Genomic DNA, 6607 nt, shown 5'->3' with positions numbered 1-6607 from the left:
TTCTTTAGCAGGTGATCTTTTCTTAACCCCGGTTGCTTTGAAGATCTTCTTGTCTTGGATGTTCTCCTGGTTTAGCTTCCTGTACTGACTCTTCGGCTACCCCAAATAGATGCAGAGATGCAAGGTGACTGCCTTCAAAAGCCTAACAGTTCCACAAAATTTCACAAGCTGATAAACATGTATACAAAAAAAAAAAAAAAAAAAGAACACAAACAACCATACATCCTAAGAGTCAAAATAATCCTGAGATCAGATTGGAAAGACTTCCTACTGAATCCATTAAAACATATTATAAAGCTATAGTAACAAAGACACTATAGTATTGGCACAGATAGACAAATCGAGTGCAGAAACGAACCCAAGCATATTGGGCTCTTCATTTTTTGCAGACTTTGGCCCAGCAGATCACTGTGAAGTAGACCTGCTATTCAGTATATGTTTCTGGAACGACTGTAGATGGAGATGAGAAAAAAATGGAATGAAATCCCTTTTGCTTTTGATATAAAAATCAATTTCAGGTAGATTAAAATGCTCACATGTAAAAGGCAAAACTGTAACACACTTGGAAGACAACATAGAGAATATTTCCTGACGTTGGGATAGGGAATAATTTTTGTAAATAAGACATAAAATAAAAAAGAACATAAAAAGAACAGGCCCTTCCCATAAAGGGCAAAATGGATACAACCAACAAAACTAAACTAAATTTTAAGAACTTCTGTTCTTAAAATCCTTGACAGAGGGCGCCTGGGTGGCTCAGTGGGTTAAGCCTCTGCCTTGGGCTCAGGTCATGATCTCAGGGTCCTGGGATCGAGCCCCGCATCGGGCTCTCTGCTCCGCGGGGAGCCTCCTTTCCCCTCTCTCAATGCCTGCCTTTCTGTGATCTCTCTCCCTCTGTCAAATAAATAAATAAAATATTTTTTAAAAAATCCTTAACAGAGAATAGAAAACCAACTTCAGGGACACCTGGGTGACTCAGTCGGTAAGTGTCTGCCTTCAGCTCAGGTCATGATCCCAGAGTCCTGGGATCAAGCCCCATGTCAGGCTCCCTGCTCTGTGGGGAGTCTGCTTTTCCCTCTGCCTGCTGCTCCCCTTGCTTGTTCTCTCTCTCTCTGTGTGTCAAATAAATAAATCTTTAAAAAAAGAAAGCCGACTTCAAACTGAGAAGACATATTTATGATACACAAAACCAGTAAGCCCTTGCTATCCATGCTATAGAAAGAACATCTGTGCATTCATTTCTTTTCATGGGTCAAACATATGCAAGGCCATTTCACAGCAAAGCACTCACAAGTGATCTCTCTCAACCACTCTTGGTGGAAGTTTAAATTGGTAAGATTACCACCGGCTGTTGTTACCTAGTGAACTTGAAAAGGTACCGTACACCCTATGTCCTAACAATTCCACTCCCGCCTACGGGGCCTGGAGAATCTCTTGCTCATGAGCACCAGCTACAAGGACAAGCCGGACAAACGAAGGTGTAGTCATATTCATACCAAACACAAGAGAGTAGAGGGAAGGAATGAGCTGTAGTCACATCCATCCAGGGGACAAACCTCAGAACCGTAAAACTGAGTGAAAGGAGCAAAATCAGAATATACCATATGTTTCCATTTACATGTTTACATTCACAAACAGGTAACACTCAACAATAGATTGTTTGGGAATATATACACACAGGATAATTATGAGGAAAAGGAAATTATTAGCACAGATTAGTGGTTTCATCTGGAAAAGAGAAGGGATCACAAGGAGGGGCACAGGCAGTCTTTTAACAGTGCCTGGTCTTGTTCTTTTTCTTTTCTTTTTTTTAAGATTTTATTTATTTATTTGACAGATCACAAGTAGGTAGAGAGGCAGGCAGAGAGAGGGGAGGGAAGCAGGCTCCCCACTGAGCAGAGAGAGCCCAATGTGGGGCTCAATCCCAGGACCCTGAGATCGTGATCTGAGCAGAAGGCAGAGACTTACCCCACTGAGCCACCCAGGCGCCACCTCCCTCCCCCATCTTGTTCTTAAGCTGAACAAGTAATATTATTTTATTTTTAACAGGCTATGGAAGACTCTCGTACGTATGCTATGCTTCATAATAAAATATATTTCAAAGGAATTACGGGGAACCTAAATTCTTATTTTTTGTAGTGAGAAATCAATAGAAAATGCCTAAAACAGAACAATCAAGAAGGAGCAACATAAGCACCTTCCCTCGGTCTATGGATGTGAACGTCAAGACTAAAAGAATTCAGTATGGTTGTCGCTGGAGAGCAAGACGTGGGGAGGAAGAATGAAGGTTTGGCTGCTTTTTATAACAAGTCTTCTGAAATTATTTGATTCTTAAACACTGTACCGTATGACCGATTAAAATAAAAGTGAAGTTTAGGGATCCGGGGTGGCTCAGTCAGGTAAGCGTCCGACTTCTGATTTCGGCTTGAGTCATGTTCTCAGGGTCATGAGATTGAGCCCCGCGCTGGGAGTGGAACCTACTTGAAATTCTCTTTCTTCCTTTCTCTCAGCCCCTCCCCGCATCGTGTTCTCTAAATAAATAAACAGCAGCATTTGATACCTAGAGTAGTCGAATGCACGGAGCAAAAAAACAGAAGGGTGGCTTCCAGGGGCCAGTGGGGGCAACCGAGGAATTAACGTCTCACTGGGACAGTTTCATTGAGGAAGATGAAGAAATTCCAGAAGCAGATGGAACTGCGGGTCGCACAATGATGTGAATGTACTTAACGCTACTAAACTGTACATTTCAGTTTCACGTGATGCCTATGTTACCACACAAAAATACTGAAGCTCAAAAAAAGGTACTGTTTGAGCTGAGTTAGGTAACGACACGAAGGAGTTAACCAGCCAAAGCAAGGTGGGGAGGCTGCAGGGAATCTGATTCTTGCCCTGAATCCCTCTTCATTAAAGGTATTAATTCCCACTTTGGTTGGGAACCTCCCTGAGGGTCTCCCGAGATGGCATGAGGTACTCCAATATTTACAAATAAAATTCCCAAACTAAATTATGTTTGATTTCCAAAAGTCCCCTTTGGGTGTTTAATGGAAATAAATATATCAAATGTAATTTGAAAACACAGAGAAACAGGAGTGTCATCATTCACATTACAAAAGGATTCTTTGATTAACAAGAGGATTTACCACAGTTTCTTAACATAGCCAGCTCCCCCGGTACACTCAAAATGTGATTTAATTAACACAAAACAGGCTTATCCCACCTTCCAGAAATAAGCCAGACAGGTGCTTTCTGAGGAAATGGAGTAATGAGAATCCAAGAAAGCAATAACCCACCAAAAGGTGGTTAAGGCTTCTCTGGAGTTTCCAAATCCACTTCAACATTCCAAATCTGACACCGGGGCCACCCCCCAGGGGAAGCCATAGCCGGCCAACCACATTTTCAATTTAGCTGCTCACGCCTTGTGCCTCCCTGCCCTCTCACCCACTGTGTAGACTCTGCCTGTTTGCCAGTGTCAGTCTAACCACGAAACAATCCCCCTGTGGGCTAGAGCTGTGTCATCCTCACCCATGTGACCCAGGAGCCCCAGGTCACTGCCCACGACCTACCTACCTATTGCCTATTGTTGATTCCCTCATTCTAATGACTGCCCAAAGCTTGGGGAGTGTGGGGAGCTCGGGAATCTTGGCCTTCACCTAGGCCTTCACCCCTCCCTGTACCACCAGCTCTGTATCCACCGCTCAGAGCTCCAAAACCTTTGCTCCGTTCTGCTCCCCATTTTTAGTTACTAGACCCCATTCCCACCACCCACAGCCAAAGACCTCACTTGGTGTCCTCCTCAAGGGGAGCTTTCCAATACCAGGGTCTTGCCTTCCCCTCCCCCCAGACTGGTGTCCATCACCAAACCTAGGCCAAGCTGTTGGTGACAGCTTCGTCAGCCACCCTCTGCTACATGGCTGCCTTCAACAGGGCACCCAGCTGGCCTCCTCCCAGATGCACTAAACCCACTCTCTTCCCCACTGGGCCAGCCACCCACCAAGGGAACCCCGAGCTCCCACCTGCTTCCACCTAGCCTCTACGAGGCCGAAGGTTTGACCAGTGACATGCTCTGGTCTCAGCCCACAGTTCTCACCACACTGTGGCTGAGGGGCTGGCCACTAGAACCCAGCTAATGACCACTATAGGGTGCCCAAGACCACAGCCCAAGAGCCTGTCCCCAGCAACATGGAGGGTTGGCAACCACCGCCCAAGAAGCCATTTCTCACTCTTTGGAGGAAGGGCGTCTGCAGGTCAAGGGATGCATCTACAACCAGGACCAGCCCCTTGGGCTGGAGAGCCACCTGTTCGGCCCTGTGGGGAGCTTAGGAAGTCCCAACCACGTGGAAGAGAGAGAATGTGACCCACATGCTTTCCCTGTCAAGGGACAGCAAAATCTTTCTGGAAAGGGCCAAAAATAAATCATAATAGGTTTGGGGGACCACAAGGTATGATAGAGCAAGAGTTCTCATGGAATTGTCTTTTTTTACATTTAAAAATATAGTTCATTGGGGCACCTGGGTGGCTCAGTCAGTTGTGTGTCCAACTCTTGATTTCAGCTGAGGTGGTGATCTCGGGGTCATGGGTTCAAGTCCCATGCAGGGCTCTGTGATCAGCAAGAAATCTGTGTAAGGATTCTCTCTCTCCCTCTCCCTCTGTCCCTCCCCACACTATCACACTCTCTCTCTCTCTTTCTAAAATAAATCTTTTAAAAAATAAAAATACAGCTCAAGGTAAATCAGACACAGGTGTTAGAAGCATTCCAACTAAATCCAGGGTCTCCAAAGTGAGGCATTCATTCCCATTGGGGATGAAGGAAGAAATGATTAAGACTTCCATGTACTTTCATCTCATCTTTTTTTATTTCAATTTTTGTTTGTTTTTTATAAAATATATAATGAGTACAAAGGTATTTGCCCAGAATTTATAAATAAGTAACGACGTATGTTGGATGTGACACATTAACAATTTTTTCATTATGGGGGTGCAGGATGAAAAAACATCTAAAAGATGTTGGCCTGGGGCACCTGGGTGGCTTAGTGGGTTAAAGCCTCTGCCTTCAGCTCAGGTCATGATCCCAGGGTCCTGGGATCGAGCCCCGCATCAGGCTCTCTGCTCAGTAGGGCACCTGCTTCCTCCTCTCTGCCTGCCTCTCTGCCTACTTGTGATCTCCGCCTGTCAAATAAATAAATAAAATCTTTTAAAAAAAATGTTGGCCTAATGCACAAGGACTGATTTATTTTGAAAAAAGCCTCACAATCTCATGCTTTTGTTTCAAAAAGTGCTTCTCCTCCCACATTGTGTCAGATGGCATAAGTTTTTAATTAAAATTTAAATCAATGTTGACATATTGAAGAATTTCACTATCTTTGAAATCAATGTATTTGGGGGAGAAGCTATTTTTTAAGCACTGCAATGATCAAGGTTGTCTTTTGGGAACCTGATGAGTGGTGGGGATTTTAATATTCGCTATTCCTTTTTGTCACCAAGAGTCAGAACGCCTACCTCTGGCAGGCTGTTGGGATCAAGAATTTTAAAACGAGTGCTTGGGTCCGAACTTCATGCTCTCTCTGACTGACATCCATTATGCGGCGCCATTCCCTGTGTATACCGAATCCAGTCTCTTCCACCACAGCAGACTTTTGTACAACAATAGGACTGTGGGCGGGCGTGGGAGAACTGCTTGCCAATGTAGCTTCTCACCTTATTTGGTTTCATCTAAACAGCAGTTTTTTTGCATTTTGCCCATATTTCGTAAAAATCAGTACAAAATATAAGCTAAAATTATTAGTGCCTGTGATCAAACAATTGAAATAAGCCTGATGTGGCTGAGCTAAAGATGGAGGTAGACATTCTGGAAGGAAATAGCCTCACTTGGACATTCACTGGGTCCACCCAGGTAACAAGGTATTGATCTGGGCAGGAGAAGAGCAAAACTATAAAAGATGTTGTCAAGAACCGTGACCACTCAAAGATTCATCCCTACCTGGAAGCTAATATGTGAACTTGCCACAATTTCATGGATGCTGGCAGAAGAAACAAAAATCCCAGCCCAGAGACAAAGGACTTTGTGATTCATGGCCATATCCATATTTGTGCCAGTACCTTGGGCCCCATTTTCCACAAAGGGGGCCTGATGACAACTGTACGGGCAGTAAGTGGGATTCCAGAAGAGAAACATTGAGTGAAGAGAACCTGAAACCTCTAATGATTTCTATTCTTCTCATCTGGTATGACCTGGACATGCAGAAACGTGAAAGATCCATGGAGAATCGTCTCCCAACTCATGTGTCAAACACTGGGGACATGGCACTGGAAATTGGGTTTAAAACAGTAGTCCTCAGCCTTGGCTGTCCGTGAGCAGTATCTGGGCAGATTGTTACTGAACCAAAGTCCAGACATTGTTTTAACTGATCTGAGATGGAATCCAAGAATCCATAATCACAAAAGCTCCCAGGTGATTCTTCTCTATGGGCAGGTAGAGTCCACCTGTCCAAAAGATGATGAGGGGAGGTGTAATTAGCCGCATTCATGTTTAGCTCAGCGCTTCCCAGACTTTGCTGGGTACACGAATGACCTGGGAATCACGTCCAATGTCGATTCTGATCCAGTAGGT

This window comes from Lutra lutra, chromosome 11 (assembly GCF_902655055.1).
Source record: "Lutra lutra chromosome 11, mLutLut1.2, whole genome shotgun sequence".
Lineage (NCBI taxonomy): Eukaryota > Metazoa > Chordata > Mammalia > Carnivora > Mustelidae > Lutra > Lutra lutra.
The sequence above is the reverse complement of the archived record's forward strand: the minus strand, read 5'-3'. Positions refer to the sequence as shown.